The sequence below is a fragment of the Bombus affinis genome, chromosome 14 (genome assembly GCF_024516045.1).
Source record: "Bombus affinis isolate iyBomAffi1 chromosome 14, iyBomAffi1.2, whole genome shotgun sequence".
Lineage (NCBI taxonomy): Eukaryota > Metazoa > Arthropoda > Insecta > Hymenoptera > Apidae > Bombus > Bombus affinis.
The window spans coordinates 9364643-9381923 of NC_066357.1; the positions used below are offsets into that span (position 1 = coordinate 9364643).

At 35.0% G+C, this 17281-nt stretch overlaps 1 protein-coding gene and 2 long non-coding RNA genes across 6 annotated transcripts in view; 1 reads left to right on the top strand and 2 right to left on the bottom strand.

Moving 5' to 3' along the window:
- Positions 1 to 17281, bottom strand: part of LOC126924568 (suppressor of lurcher protein 1) — a 530829-nt gene that overhangs the window by 148133 nt on the left and 365415 nt on the right. The gene's annotated exons all lie outside the window — the stretch shown is intronic.
- On the bottom strand, positions 4162 to 7434 carry LOC126924617 (uncharacterized). Its single transcript, XR_007713604.1, has 2 exons — positions 5391 to 7434; positions 4162 to 4851 (listed from the first exon to the last, which is right to left on the bottom strand). It is a non-coding gene; the product is annotated as an uncharacterized LOC126924617 (long non-coding RNA).
- Positions 4432 to 10892, top strand: LOC126924624 (uncharacterized). Of its 2 annotated transcripts, none has more exons than XR_007713611.1 (3): positions 4432 to 4579; positions 4650 to 4887; positions 10755 to 10892. It is a non-coding gene; the product is annotated as an uncharacterized LOC126924624 (long non-coding RNA). The 2 variants fall into 2 exon arrangements; XR_007713612.1 differs by lacking the exon at positions 10755 to 10892 and adding an exon at positions 7352 to 7368.

Here is a 17281-nt window from a genome sequence, read left to right on the forward strand (position 1 = left end):
TGGTAAGCTGATGATCTTCTTCAGGACGGGACTTCACGTCCGGTAGTTCTCGGAGGATGTATTCGAACAGTCTTCAGCAGGGAAATACGATACAACAACGAATGTAACGAAGTATAATTCCTCGGTATATATGTATATATATACTGTACAGGGCGATTCATAAATACATGCCCGGCGGGTGAGTCTACACACTGAAGTAAGTAAAAAGTATCGTACGAACCATTCTCAGGCCAATGTGGTTAAATTCATTCGTTTAAACTTTCACGACGCTTGATGAATGTCACGTCTTTTTATTTTTGAACGTTACAACTCGCTTCTTCAGAGCAAATTCGAAAGAGTTTCATGTTCTGCAGAAGCGAATTATAACGTTCATGAAACATTGACGCAAAAGTGTGACGCGTAACATGATTGATCATGAAAAACCGAAGGAGCAAGATATTCTCCTTCGTCGTCTATAATTCGAAAAGTATGAAAGAACGCATGTAGGTACGATATTTTTTACTTGTCTCAGTGGGTAGATTTATCCCCTGGACCCGCATTTCCGAGTCATCCTGTAGATACCATGGCCTGGCGCACAATAGCAGATCAATGTTCCAAAGACTGGCGGATACAGTTTCAAAGAGTAATATAATTAGCAGAGGCGTACTCGAGCAAGCAAATACATCGGCCGGAGGAGTTTCTAGAGGATCCTATCGCTCTCCGCCACTGTGGACGTGATCTTTATGCTCCTCCATCGGTAACGAGGTTATTCAGCAACGGCGCCGGATCCATTGTTTACGTTCGTCGGGGCTCGTACAAATTTTCCTCCGGCCGCGGTAGAAACAAGCGCGGAACCGACGAGCGAATGGGACAATCGCTGGGATAACGCTTCGTTTCTATGCTCGTGTCGACCCGGCCCTACATAAAGGAACAATTTGTGTGACGTTTATACGCGCATCCTCCAACCAGGTGAGCGGAAAACGGATTTTGGAAAGAGACGGAACGACTGTTTCTCTCACCTAATATTCTTGTAGATTCAAGCGTGCTTCAATTAGCCCCGCGCGTTCGCGTACCATCAAGAATTAGTTATTGTGAACGAACCAACCTCTGTCCCGTCTGCCGCCTTCGAAAGGAGCTAAACAACTTGATTTACAAGTTTCGTTCCTCGCGTAGGGTAGTTAAGAACGCTGTTACGACGGAGTTATTAGCGCCGCACAGGATTTTACCTTGCACTGTCTCGTGTTTCTATGTTACATCACGTTTGAGACTTTATTTCCTCGTTGAATTCGATTCACGTCTTGAACCCATTCGTTTCTTAATAGCTGACATATTTTGCATTTTCCATGTTTAACATCCAATAGATACGTACGTAGTTATAAATGTCTGGAATAATTGAGATTAGATTTACATGGGATTATTTAATTTCTAACTTATTTATTTCAGCTTCTTTCAGTAGGTATACATTTTATGTCATAATTCAGTCTTCATAAATGTAATTCAAATTATGGTTTATGGATGGGGTTAAGTTATGGTTGTGTGTTCTTTTCACACGGTATACAGTTTTTGTCTGTATGTCGGGAAATGGCACTTTGAAATGGAGGAAAAGTACATCTATATCGCTCAACGAAGTATCTAGATTGTCCGATCTAGCATTTGTCTCATAAAAGAGGTCAACGAACCATTGCACTCGTTAATTTAGCAGTCAATCTTAATTTTCAAAAGAATGGCTCACAATACAGTATGTAAACTATCTAAATGAAGAAATTGTATCTTCGTAAATGTTTTCACTACTCAATTACATTTATCTACTTTCAGAAATATTTTATAGAAATAAATGTAAATATATTTTAATGTTAAAAAAAGGAAGGATAATATAGAGTTATCGACCAACTAACATGTGGAGAAACACTAAATGGGAGTGACTTGTCGGTGTACAACATAAAATTAGAATATGAAATTCTAGCAATCTCTTTATGGATTAAATGTTGGCACGAGGGAAATCCAGGCTACAGCATAATAAAGTATAATAAAATTAGAGCTGGTGGCGGAACAAAGGTGAAATATGAAATGATGATGCATGAACATGTCGCATAAAAATAAAGAAGTTAGTCGCGTATCGCAATATTGCATAATTCTTTGTTCCATACAAAAAGAATTCACTATTCTTCATGTGACGGTGAAATACATTTAAATTTGAAAAGCTATTGCGTAAAAATGTTCGATAATTGTCAGAGAAATGTTCGTGAATATCAAATATAAATCGAAATTTACTTTATGAAATAAAATGTAATTATTAAATATAACAAAAAGCGAAATAAAAGCTTGATAAAATCGAATACCACAGGCTGCAAAAACATATAGCAAAAATGATAAAAGAGAAAAGTAAATTACATTAGTTTTCTTCAAAAATTCTAAAATTTTCTTTGCCTATATTATGTCAGTTTACTAATTTTTGATCAGTGATCGCATCAAACTTTTAGCTAAAATGCATTTTGAAATATTCGGATTTATCAACGGCAGGGATGATATTAACAGTTTCGAAAGAGATTCAGCCTGATAAATACCCTTATATTTGCATTATAATGGCCTTCGTAAATATCGCGAGTACCCTTTTGTTTGACTGAGTGTAATTTACGTAATTTCATTCGTAAATCGAGATTATCGAGCTGAAATGGCAACGATCGTTTGGAAATTTACATGGGTAAACTGTTCTGGTAGGAAGCACACAATAAAAATAAATTGTTGAAGATAATAATTGGAAAATATATCTGGTAGCGAGGAAGATAGACGGAGAGAGAAACGCACGCATCAAAGAGACAATATTCGAAATTATGAAGCGTAGAGACTGTTTGGGTCGGTAGTCGCGTAAAATGATAGAGATCGCTTCAAAACATTGTTATTAAATTTACTATTGAGAGGAATGCAATTCTCGTAACTGTAATACAATCAGTGTTTCACGTGATGCGACAGAACGTGCTTTTTGCATCGTTCACAGTTCAACCCCAAAAGTCAAAATTTCGTTACATTACCGATAATGTTGGGTGACCAATAAGTTGCATCATGTGTGATGTGCTCTGGTTGAAAGAGATTAACGTGCGAAAATAGCTTTCCGAGATAAACGTGTTGAAAGTACTATTTTATTATCAAAATTTATCATTAAAATTTATTATTAACCTTTTCACACGGGCGTTGCCTCTAGGGAACACAAAGAGATTACTGGTGATTATGTAGCACGAAGTTACGCAAGCTCTAAATTGTTTAAAAATATATTCCTTGAAGTTTCGCCTTCACATGGTACTAAAAAACAAATGAGGAAATTAAAAATACGCCGAGTTCAAAGGATTAATTTATTATTAAAACCACTTACAAATAATTTGTAATTTTTGTTAGTTATTTAGTTAGTCAGTTGTTGTGCAGCCAATGATTACTACTCTAGGAAATTGGAATTGTCTCATTGAAACAAAAAGTAGATATACTTTTGCCTTTAAAAAAAGATGAAAATGTCACGATCGATTTTTTTCGCATTTTAATCTCTCGTTACCAGTTCGCGTCACTCACAGTGACTCAAAAATATTCTTAGCACTCTTAGGAATTCCCAAAATTATAATATACTCGTTAAAAAATTCCATGGTAAGCGTTGGAATGTGGACTTTCATTAGCCACCGTATGTAGGGCGAATCTACTTGGATTAAAGTTTGTGGTCTGGTCAACCACGTGCGTAACATTCGCTAGCCTCTACAATTCCATTGCTTATTCTATTAGAATATCAGAGGAGCCACGTACACTCCAAGTTAACGTCACTCTGCTTAGAACAGACAATATGGTAAGCCGGTAAGAACAAACCGGGACTACCAGTCATCTCTATAATGTATGGAACGCAGACGTAACTCCTCTTAGTTATGTATGATTGAACATTTGCTTAACAAATACTACAACATTACTATGGGTCCGCTTAAGAGTAGATCCGATTCACGGTAGACTGTAATTTTATATACATAGTAATGGTGGGATCTAAGCGAGAAACGTGAAAGCCAATTATACTGGTTAAGTCTGACTATATATTTTTGGACGTTTGGAATTTGGAATATACAACTCCGGATGCTACTCAAGAAATACGAACTTGATGATGGAAAGAGGATAACTGTGGCCTCTATAGCGACGGTCAAAAGAAATATTAAGGTGTAAATGGGGAAAACGTTGTAATTTTACAAAACTGAATTATATAGTTACAAAGGAAATGAATGTACAATATAATTGTATGTCCTATATATTTGTACATGTTTGACACAAATTTTACGTATACTCTCATGTACACAAATATAAATTTTGAACTTTCTTTTGTTCGTCACCCTACTTATAGCATGTTACAGTAATTGGACTTTTTCTACATTATGAAGTTTAAGAAAAAATTAAGTAATATAAAGTAATATAGACTATAATATAACATAAACAGGACTATCGATTTATGATCAGTCGCGTTGGTCATCAAACAACAATTTCGCATATGCTTCGACACTCATACGTGAAACATTACGATGCGGTTATAAAATATTACGAAATGGGTACAAAAGTGCAGTTGGGACCAGAACAGGAATCGTACGTAAGTATACTTCCCTTGATATTCTTATCTTTTTCGGTGGCCATTCTGCTGTGATTTATTCGTTTTCCAGGGATTTATTCACGCATGCACATGACACGACGGGAGTGAGAGACCTGTTGCGACCGGCTTGCGGTCGAATTGCAAAAAGATTGAATCTGCCACGTAATATGCTGCAGCGCTCAGTAACATTGTATAAACCGACGTAATTTAACTGCTTTCGTTGGTCGAAATTAAAATCGGGTTGTTCGTATTTTGTCGCGGTGTCTACGGATCTACAATATTTCCGTTATATTATGAATCATAACAAGGTAGGTATTGATATATTTCCTTACTTTAAATAGAGACATAGTGAAGTTTGCAATTATCATGATTATATTGGTCACGTTTGTATAACATTTTGTATAATATAGTTTATATAATATATTTATAAAAATTACCTGTACTGAATATTCAGATGATTTCCTACAGTCGCTGTATATTGATATAATTTTCATTTATATAATGAGTCATAGCCAAAATTGTATACAGTATACGAAAACATGTTTCATGTAATAAGAGACTCTGAGATGATATGGGTAGACATATGTCGTAAATGTATCTATATTTACTGCGTAGTATTTTTAAATACGAAAAATAAAGTTATTGTAATTCAGTTTGGAACACATATCACAGATAAGATCGTATAGGTTAACAAAATTGTATTATTGTTTAGACTGAGAATTAATACTTTGATTTTGGTTGTAACTCATTGTATATTATATGACAAGCTTACGTACACTGTATGTACAGATTAATATTACAGAAAGAGTACCTGATATTTCATGTTACTCGCAATTAAATATGAATCCACACTCAGCAATCAGCTCGTACAACAGCACACAGCAAACGTACACACGCACATACACGCAGCATTTCGAGAAAACACAATAAATTTTATATTCGATCGCGAGAAAATTTTACGTCTTAAGAGTAACGTCGCCATCTTGAAAGTGACAGCGTCTGACGTGATTGGGCATTTCTAATTATAGCGTCGCTACTAGCGGCGGGCGCATTTGAATTCAAATTTCAATGTGATTCAAAGTTTCTCAATGCTGTAATCATTATGTCACAGACTAATTATTTGCTGTATAACGCCATTGTATTTGTTGTAATATTTACATACTAATTAACGAGATCCACGTATATTAAATTTTGTGTTATTCAGTAGTACTTTCATATGATTATAATTTAATGCTATGAAAGTGTAACGTACAACCTTATTAAAACACGCTTCATTGGAAAATAACAATAAGCCAATATTTTTTGTAACTACTGTATATAAAAATGAAAGTAGTTGATGGAACGTTAAATATTAATTAGAAAAGAATGACTATTATTAGTTGTGCACAATACCGTTAATCGTTTTGATATTTAAATACAGATTGTACATGTAGTTTGAATATGAAAAATCTTCATTTGAGTTTTCTGTATGTTCGAAGCAGCGTAAGAACGATCTTGCCTGAGATGTTTTGTATTTCACGAGGTATTTTGCGTTACAAGCCCTGAAGGCTCTTTCCAAAAATGATGAACTTGCAGCACTTGTCAACTCAAGCGCCGCCCCATCAGCCTGGTATCAATAATAAAATAACCGCTTGCGCGACTAATAATGTACGAAACAATCACGGAACGTGTATAAAGTTAGATTATCTTCGGGGTTAACGAAGTTTCACGCCTCGCTTCGTAACCGACGTAATTATCAGCGGGTCACGGATAGATACGCTCATTGAATATGCGCTGAGCCATGGATATTGTTTTTCCATGTTTTGTAGATACGCTTAGGTGATTTAAATAAATTTACTATTTCGAACAATATTGAAGTTTCGTAGGATTCAGAGAAATTGACGATTTATTAATCGAGGAAGCTTAATGAGTCGTTATAACGTCGACATTGTGTAATTTCTTTTAAATGGGTTTGAGATTCTGCGAAATTCAATTTTCCAAAACTAAAATTTCGTACAACAATTGATTAGTAAATGATTATAATAAATCATTGATAAAATAATTGGAACTGAAACATATAACATTAGTTTATTGGCACTTGATTTATGAGTGCAATTTATAAATTGTAATTTAAGGGGAACAATAACATTTAAATGAGCGTTTGACTTAACTTCATTAACATTTAAATTAAGCCCAGGGCGCAAACACATATAATTTTTCCAACTAACGAGGCTTTCATTTTATCAAATTTAATTTATGTCTATATCAAATTTAATCTGTTCATTGAACCATTACTTCCGCTGAACAAGATGTTTTTCCTTTAAAGCTCTCCTTTATTCTTCCTTCTATAATTACCGTAAGAGCACAGTCTTTACGGAACTTCTATCCAAGACCATAGTCTACGATGAAGAAACTTACGTTTATCTTTTGATCCAATGTACGATCTAAAAAAGTACCCTCTATGCTTTCATAGTATAGGATATGCTGGCATCTAGAGCAGCTTCCAAGCATTTGTAGTGCAGGAACTTCAATTTTGTCATCCTTTGAACCACGGGAAACATTTACAAACTTTAGTCAAAGACTCGTTCAGATTAGACGAGTTATTCGAATATCTTTATTTCAGTAACTTGAAATCACTGTATCAGTGCAAACTCGTTATTTTTTTATTTATGCATCTGATTAGCCTTTCTGAACGGTTTAATTGCTAATAATCAGATGACGATAAGAATAAAAATAAGTAACAATAAGAAACAATAATAATTTTCGACTTCTAATTTAATATTCTTTGAATAGCCAAAGCAGGAGCTGGCTTTAATGAATTTGGAGGGTGGAAAGCGGACTGAGATGATTGATTAGCCTAATTTTAAACTAGCCCCCTAGAAAAGTAACGGAAAGCGAGAACGTGGTAGTATGCAGATAGGTGAGTGCCCACGTTGAGTACCAAAAAAAGGAAACGGCCCTGAATTTCGTACAAGTTGGTTGTAATTAGGGTGCGTGGTGCTCCATTGTACAGAAAATTAAGATGAGCGCGCTATAGCCATGTTTTAATGACAACCGTATGGGACTTCCTTGATAATTAATTAAAAATTAAATGCCTATGGTCCGAACCGTCAATAAATTAATTTCTTTCATCTGAGGATTATCAAATTTTAGAAATATGAAGAATTATAAATCTTCACAGAAATGTAGAAATAAAATAAGAGTATTCTTAATTTAAATAAAATTCACCTCACTTCTAAATAGCACAATTTTTAGCTCTTTAATACATTTGTAATTCGTATAACCTAATATTTTTTTCAATTTAGTTATCAAATTATTGAAATAAGCCAGTCATAAACTTGCATTTCTGAGAAAAAATTCAATTGCATAGTGTCTTTCTATATTTATAATTACATGAGAAATAAAACAAAGAGCTAATATGTGTTTTATAGTTAGAAACGTGTATTGATATCTTGTTTTCAGAACGAAAATTTTGCAATTTTCCTGTTTTCATGCTATTTTCGTGGAAAATCATTTCCACACGAAATACAAGAAAAGCTTTGATAACAAACGCTTGAATAGCTGAATTTGAACTGTCGCATGCATCCGCACGATCACGCTTTTTTACCCTGTACGCTGCATATGACACAATAAAACTTCAGTCTTCGTGAACTTGAAGCTATCTACATACAAGTAGAACTATTCCACATTCTATATAAAAATAAAATCGCAAGTTAAGTTACGATACTACAAATTAAATGTAATTAAAACAGGTTGAAGTCTATACTCTCGAGTAGTTGAAATTTAAAAATATGTTTTCGCTAGCAAAAGTTTTCGGTGTAGTTTAGATTGTGCGTCACTCAAGTTCCTTTCGAAAAATATTTCATTCTTTCACTGTGGAGCACGCCTAAATTCGTAAATTGTGAAGATTTAATATTTTGAAATCCACAACATGGAAGATGTATATTAATCAACAGGTAAATAATTATATATATTCAGACGAAATTCTTTTAAATATCGCAACATATGTTATTGCAGCACAAGCATCATTTTAGTCTACACTGAAAGGATCGATAATATATACCCCCACGTAAATACATTACTGTTACGTTATACATTACTGTTTAAAAGCAATGATTGAACAAGTAGAAGGCAAACAAAAGCGACAAGCAGAATATCTTGGAATTGGTTCTAGTGGCGATAATTGATTTCTACGGGGACGAAGATGAAGTCGAGGAGAAAAGATGGTGATTCCATTACATTGGGACGATAGTTCGTTGTCGCTGTGGTCTTCGACTTGAAGTGGAAGGAAATTGAAAGGAAGAGAAACCCAGTATAAAGTATGCATTACGTCGGTAGCAATGGGGTAAATCGAATTGCACTTATCGACTTAAACCGGCGATCGAATGCCCAAGGGGTTGCGTGACTCCACCTTTGCCTTCCAAAGCGATTCTGGCACACACCTAAATGTCTACTTTGCGGATATACTTCGCAGATTAATGTCAGCTATGCGAGACGACTGCGTGTACGCTACGATAAATGTGCAAGTACGCGTGATATCCAGCAAAACGTTTCTATCTTGAACTTTGTTCGGAATACTTGGCGTCCCTTGATTGCTCGAGCACGAGTTCCACCAGATCTAGAACCGAGAAGTTTAGCGTCCGATGCATCCAGACGATCGTTGCTACCCGCATTGGCGTTGTTTATTGGCTTAAAACGGAGTTACGAACCGAAGATGCCGATAACGAGCATTCAGGCTCCTAAGAAGTTCCCTTTCGATTTCGAGTTTTGCGTTTACTCCGCTAATTCCTCCCTGAGGATCGAGACAAATAACGCGCGGAGATAGAATAATCTGTTGTAAGGACTTGTGAAAAGAATTACCTTTGAATTGTGGAAACGCGTGGAAAGAGGAAACTGTTTGAGAGGAACGATGTATGTATTTCAATCGACGCAATTATAGAAGTATAAAACTGTGTAATTTTACATACCAGCGTTATTCATTGTATCGTATAATATACGAATGATACAGTATAATTTTGATATTGTTCGTTTTGCTAGATTTTTGGTATTCCAATTGTTTTTGGTATTTCAAACATATTTGGAATAAATTTTCATATGCGTAGAACGAATTATTTATTAAAATATTTCAAAATACACTGTGAATTTAAATAATATAAATTGTAGTCATATCACATAAATCATAGTTATTTTACAAGTGTCTACAACATACACTTATAAACACATCTGAAACATACTTTGCATTGTCAACGCCATTCCGGTGCTCTGCACTCTGATAATATATTTGCTTTTCCTTCCACACCGAATCTCTGCAAAATGTTTCACACGCTCTTTGCTTATCGTCATACACATCATCCGTTTCACGTACACTCTGCTGCTACGTAGCATGCATTTTTTCTTTCACACCCTCGCCACACATCCGTTACTCTACAGTGCTTTTCAGCATTCGCTTACATCTTCATTCTCATTCGCAACACCTACGAATTACAACATGAATAATACAAACCAGGTATATATCTCGGTTTTATTAACTTCGAAATGTCAAAATGATTGAAATTGATGAATCAAACGTATATCAGACGAATGGATTTCAGCTTCATTGAATGTACACTTCACTTCTTTCTTTCTTCTTTCTCTTTCGTTGTGATAAAATATTACAAATTCTTGTTGATATGTGATACTTTTGTATGTTTTTAATATGTACAAGAATTCTTTATTACTTTTAAAAATAACGACTCATCGATCACTTTGTGACAATTTATTTTTTTTGTAACAGATTTATTGTTGCAATTCTTTTTGTCTTTTTTTTTGTATTAAGAAATTGTAGTGATCTCTGTCCAAACATTATTCTGTAAGAACCTCATTACCTCTTCTACAGAGTTAAATATGCAATGTCCTTATAATTTTATAAATTTGTAAATCTTCAATAATGCTGTTTATTCGGTTAATTCAATAAATTCAATAAATCAATCGTGAGAACAGAATTAGAAGCTACAAAAAGAGATCTAGAAGAAAATGCAGGAATCACGTTGATGGAATGAATATGTTTGAAAGGTTGAACGTGTTGGCCCATAAGATTATTTATCGATAGCAGAAATTAAGAATAAATACGGAATTGGCAAACATAAGATTCGTAACTTTTACTTCAATCCACTGGTTGCATAATATTTTATAACACGAATAATTTTCTAATTTTCAGACAGACAGGAAGACAACAGTTTATGTTCCCTAGGTCGGTTAAATCTACTTACAATTTAATGTAATTAGAATGTAACTAGACATACCTATCTTGATACAATGAGAACCAACACGGTCTTGTCAATTACATAGCGACCGCTAAGCAACACTCCGATTACCAAATCAACGTGGATTTATCTCATTCAGTCGAGGTAGAGATAATAATTAGATTACCCATACTTGGTTCGTACTGTAAATTAAAGGCAAGTAAGTTTACGATACCAACAGTCAGCATGTTAAAAATATGATTTCCATGGAGATTCCTACGCATGCATCTATGTTGTAACAAAATCGTCAAAATTATTTATATATAATTATATGTACGTGTCTTAATATGTATGTCATCTGAAGAATTTTAAAGTATTTAGAATAAAAATAGCGATCAGAACTAAATATAACATAATTGAGAATATTTTATACAATTATATATTTTTTTATATTTTATACAAGTTTATACAAGTGCAGTGTATTGTTTAATAAGTTGCCAAAAACTCTAAATAATCGCTTCTTGCTAGATATGACGTAGAACCTGCACGAGTGAAACAAGCCTAACTTGTTGTTAATTACTAATTACATAATCCTATCGCTGACTCGTGTTGCTTTCCCTGAAATGTGCTTAAGATGACACCCTTGAGTGGTAAGCTATAAGACTATGTTGATAATTGCCAGGCTATTATATAAATTAATCAAGAGCTCAATCGACGTTCTACAAAAGGTATTAAGGTGAAATTAATTAGAAAACGTTATTGTAAAATCTTTCTGAGATATTTCCTCTCATTTTGCTAGGGAAATTTTGAAGATAAATAATTTGAAAATAAGTATCAAACTCGTAAACTTACAAAAATTCGTGTGCTACAGTTGGAATCGATTGACACTAATCTAGATATTGTTAATGCTTTAAAAATTTTCAAATTTCTCATTAGTGAATTTTTATATATTTACGTGAAGTTTGAGATTAGTTCCCTGTAGAGTGAGGAGCTTTCATTGTTTTTTCTTCTTTTTTTCTTATCGAATTTGAAATTCGAGAGTAGCACGGTACTCCCAAAGAGGATTAATTTTGCGAACGTTATTTCAAAAAGAAAGTTAGGAGAAACTTCTTATACGAACTAAGTCACAACTCCTAACGTGAAACAACACAGAGTAGGTAAAGCGTCTTAAAAGAAACAAATGAAGCGAACAGTCCTTGATCATGAAAAAACATGTATTATAAATTACGTAAGCCTGTAATAAACATCCAAATGCGTTAACAAGTTTATGAAAATAATTTATTATTTATACCTTGAAGGACTAACTTTATCTTATTAAAAATTCCCGAGACACTAATAAAATTCGATGATGATAAATTATTATCAACAGAAATTGATAAATTATTCTTTCTGTCACGATTAATCATCTGCTTTTCTTTTCTACGTAAGAAATGCATTTACGTTAATATCTAACTCTTTAATTAATATGAAATAGAATAATTACTGTATACTTTGTGAAATTTTTGCGTAACCATCGTTTTATTTCTAACATAAATCATCTTTTATCTTTGTGTGTACAAGTAACGTTATACATATTATATTACATTTAACAATTTCAAATGGATTATAGAAATTTCATAATTGAGAGCGTTTTCACCTACAAAATAAAACGATGAATTTTTAAATATTTTTTAATATTAGCTACGCGTGAATTGATAATTGTAACGGCTCGTAAAGAACCTTGTTCTTTTTATACTTTGAAACGAACCAAAATGTCGTAAGAATTTAACTATTTGACTAAACAATACTAAAATACATTGGGTATCCATGCAGATACATATCTTCCATAAACTTTAGCACTTGTTCACTCAATTACTTTGCCGATATTATACAAAATACAAAAAGTAACTTGATCCAATAAATTCAAAAAAGACTTACTCGCCTTTTGTATTCCACGGTAATCAAAGGAAAGTTGCCAACTGCAGCATTAATTTCACTACTATTTTAGTCCTATCGATATTCCCTCACTTGTTGTTAATTATATTTTCCATTGAGCGTATAAAGTTTGAACAATTTACAGTATTTAGGTAATGCAAGTTGGCCAAGTGAAACACCTGGTTTATATTCGTTCGGAAAAGCCGGGCTCACGGGCCGCCCTCGGCGCTGTATTCCATCGACTAGATTTTAACCTATCTAGTTTACAGTTCTATAGGAGGAACGTATTGGTTCTACGTGAACTGGCGGCTCTAGGAGTGTTCTGCATTATTTATGTCCCGATGGTACATGTTCAGGAGCCGCATCCACAGCCAGCCTCACGTGGCTTACACAGATCACGTTAATGCTTCTGGAGGTATTGTCGTATTTTATGGAGAGCTGCGACTCGACTTTTCTTCATTGAGGAAGCCACGCGACGTCATAGCTTCTACTGATAAACGGCGCCCTCGATATCTTCACGATTTTCTTGCAAACGCCGCGCGCGACACAATTTTTCCTGTTCCCTTTCCCACCAGTCCCCTTCCTCAAATTTCGTTTTCTCTCTAAAACCGTGATCGGAGGTTTAGATGATCAGAAACTAGCTGATGGGATCTTAGGTCTGACATTCGTCACTATACACAGGCAAAAGGATGATCGGTAATATCTCTACTGTAACATTTTGATATTTTAGACATTTCGTTTCGACAATTGATTTCGGCTTCATTGTGAATTTTCTATACTATAGTGTGTTACAACGTGTTACCAAACAGTATATTATACATGCGTCCCTTCTTTTTTAATTTCGAAATGAGCCTGATTCTTATCAATTTCTTTCCACTCTAATCTTAAGAGCCTTAAACGTTTTGTATATTTAATCCTAACGATAATCCAAATACTTCTTGTTCGACAATCGCTGTACATATATTTGCATAGTTTTGCTAATATCCCGTTTTAATGCATCGAGTATCGAAAATTACGTTTCAGTTTCAACACGACATTTACATATTTGTGTGAATATAATATCGTGCTATCAATAAATTGACCGTAGAATATTAAATTGACATATGATGGGTCGAAACGAAAACGTTTACACGATATGTAGCACACGCAGGATCGGTTTCATCAGTTGCAATTCCGATCATACACGACTCGGACAACGACGACCTACAGCCAAATGAGAACGTTCATTGAACATTCGTTGTTCTCCGTAAGTATCGCTGTTGGCATTTCAAGTCCTCTTGATTCTTCATTAAATCATTAGGTCAACGAATTTCGCATTCCGTCAAGCACCGCTTTAGGGCGATTGCTTTCCGGAATGTGTGTACCGATTTAAATTGCTGCAGAAAAGCAGACCGATAATTAAAACGAAAATCTTTTTGAACTGGAATGTTAATTCCCCGTAGAGTTAATTGGATGGGCTCGTTGAATCGTTTGAGAAAGAAGCGGCGCGATAGAGGATCGTGGGAGCGATGAGTATATCCAAAGCGCAGAAACACTTCCGACAAAATTTCCATGCATTTGCCTGTCATAATATTTGATCTGCCGGTTCAATCTCTCGCTACGACTGCGGTGCTTCAACGTGGATGAATGTGCTCTGTGCACGAGGATAAAAAGCCAATAATGCATGCGGTAACGGTGACACACAATGAAGAGGAGAAACGAGGTTGGTTGGCTCGAAGCTTTCCGACCGCGTCCTTCCATCATCTTCGCTGTAGAATGAGAAAAGAGATAGATGAGAGAGAACGTAGGAATTTCATCGAGGGAAATAATTGGTCAGGCTTTTTTTTCATAAGTAACACTGCCGCTTGTTATGGTCGTGTGTCCGTCCGTCCGCTCGACACTTTAGTCTTTCGTTCGAAATCAACGAGCGACGTGTCGGCATAGTTTTTCACATACACGCGTTTATTACAAACGCCGATAATTCGAACGATTTCGCGGAACGCCGTGGTCGTTTCCTCTGAGTTTGACGAACCGACGCGGTTCGCCACCGCTTTTTCACATTGTTATCGAGCTCTGTCGTTTGGATTCGCGCCACGGTCTGTTCGATCCCATTCTCCCTTGCCACCAGCGTGACCAAAAATTCGTGGTCTGTACGAGTATGTCTCCAACGCGACGAATGCCGGTGGATACGATTGCAGCGGTTCGTTTTGACCAACGTTTAAATTTTCTCCATCGGTCGACCATGGCCGCAGCCGGTTAGTAATGAATAACGATCAGAAAAACTTTCAAACGCGGTATTTCTGTCGTTTATGAAATACCGCACTGGGAACGCAACACGCTGCATCTAGAAACGTAGCGAAGAAGAATTTTTAGATATTTCCCAATTTCTTTTCAACGTTTTGATTGAAACCTTATTTTCACCGTTTAGTATCGATATTTCTTAGAACTTAATTATTGAATACATATGCAAATGTAAAATATTTAGGAGGTATGCAAGTAAAAAGTAAGATAAATCTAGCAATTTTTTTCGTCTACAAGTATTTGATAAAGGGTCGAGATTTTTATAGGATCGTCATATTGTAGATAATCTATTTTCGTTTAAGTACGCACAAAAATTGTTTATTATCTACGTTCCACTCACATTTGCCGCTGAGTGCAAGCGAACAAGCTTCTGCTAGATACGGAGTCGGATAATTCTGTGCCATTCCATCATTTCGCAATCTTATATAATAAAAAAAATATGAACACAGAATTGAGATGCTGCTTAAGATTCCCTATAAAAATCTTGATCCTTTATAAAATACTTGTAGGCGAAAAATATTGTTAAATTTACCTTATATTTTTAGACATCCAGGCGTGCATATCCCCTTGGGCTATTTCTTCTAGAATTGATCATAAATATTGATGAACAACATCAGCCGTGACTATGATATAGACTATAACTATGCGAATTTGCAACATCTGCTTTCAACGTTGCAACTTCTTTTTACGATTTATCGTCGTCGAACTAAACGCGCAAACTAAAATTCTGGAGAATTTGTGATTATCATTTGAATGGTTTCCATTAAATTATCACTAAAAACGCTGTAGACGTGAACATAATCTGTTCAGTTACACGGCTGGTAGTTGGAAAATTTGTAACGCGTTTAAATATTAATGTAGCTGTATTTCAAACGTTTTCGCTTCGGAAGCGTCTGAAAAGCGGTTTTGCTGGCTGAGTCCGCTAAAGTGTTGGTGGACACTTCCAGGCGAAATGAATTTCATCCTGTAACTACTTCATACCGCGTAATGTTTCGTCTATATATATGTAGATTATTGCAAATAACTTCAGAATTGAAGTCTTAATAGATGTATTAAAATTGTTAATGGACGTGATGTGATATGAAATAAGCGTACAAGTGAATATCTGAAATAATTCCAGCAAAACGAACTATTCCTTTCGTGTAAGTGAATAAATATATAACGTGGCTACGTATGACACGACTAAAAATTCCAAGTTAGGCGAGAAAAATTCTTGTGGTATATCATTATGAAATTAGTTAACAAGACATTTCACATACATAAAAATCCTGAAACTTCATCATCCTCTATCAAGCCTAGCTTCAAATTTAAAATTATTCAATAAGCAAATGAAGCTCATTCGTAGTATTACTGATTTAAGAAATATTTCCATTGTTCGAGGTTTTGGTGCCTGGTTTTAAGTTCGTATTAAAATTCTTGTACGAAATTAGCTCTTAAAATTTTATATTCGTCCTATTTGACGTTATGTCGAAATGTACAAGCGTAAGTCTCGTTAATACGAGCGTATCTTTTCCGATTCTACAGTCGGAGAAACACAAACATGAATGTTTTACACCGGTAAAAGCGAGTTTCTAGCAGCGGAGCGCGGGTGGAAAACGGTGTTAATGGAAAACCGACATTCGCATCACATGAGTCAGTAATATCGCTACATCCGTGCACGTCATAAAGCTGAGGGGGAAAGCACCACATCTCATAGCTTGCAATTTAATAAAACTCGAATTTTATATTTCCAATAAATGGCAGATCGGGAACTTCCAATCATCCTTTTACGGTTATAAAAACAAAACGCCACTCTAGAAGTTGCCAAATATTTTTCTGGAAATCTTTTTGGTATATTAGTCTACGACTACTTCTTTACGAGAACATCGATAGAGACTGATCTACCCGCGACCACGCGTTGAATCGAATTCATTTAAATCGAGGAAAAATTCTTAATATGTCTGGTAAACTCGAGATGTTGCGACTCGGATACGATCAGACTTTTCTCTTGCTTTCGTACGATTTGTACAACACGTTTCAGTCGAAGCTTATCCTTTTGCCATTTTTATTGCTCAAGCTTTTGTCGATAGAAAATTTGTAACAGTGTCCAGGCTTTGCATCGAATAGAAACAACTGTACAGTATGTAAAAATACGTCACTGTTCGTATGTACGTGTTAATGCTTATATATAATCAGGTTAAGTACCTCTTTCATCGTTTTTTAAACTTTCAACTTTAGCTTTTAAATCATTGTTTAAAACGATTAGCTTTGAGATCCTTTACAAGGTTTTCATCGAATAAAATGAGAATGTAAAAGCTTAATTCGAATT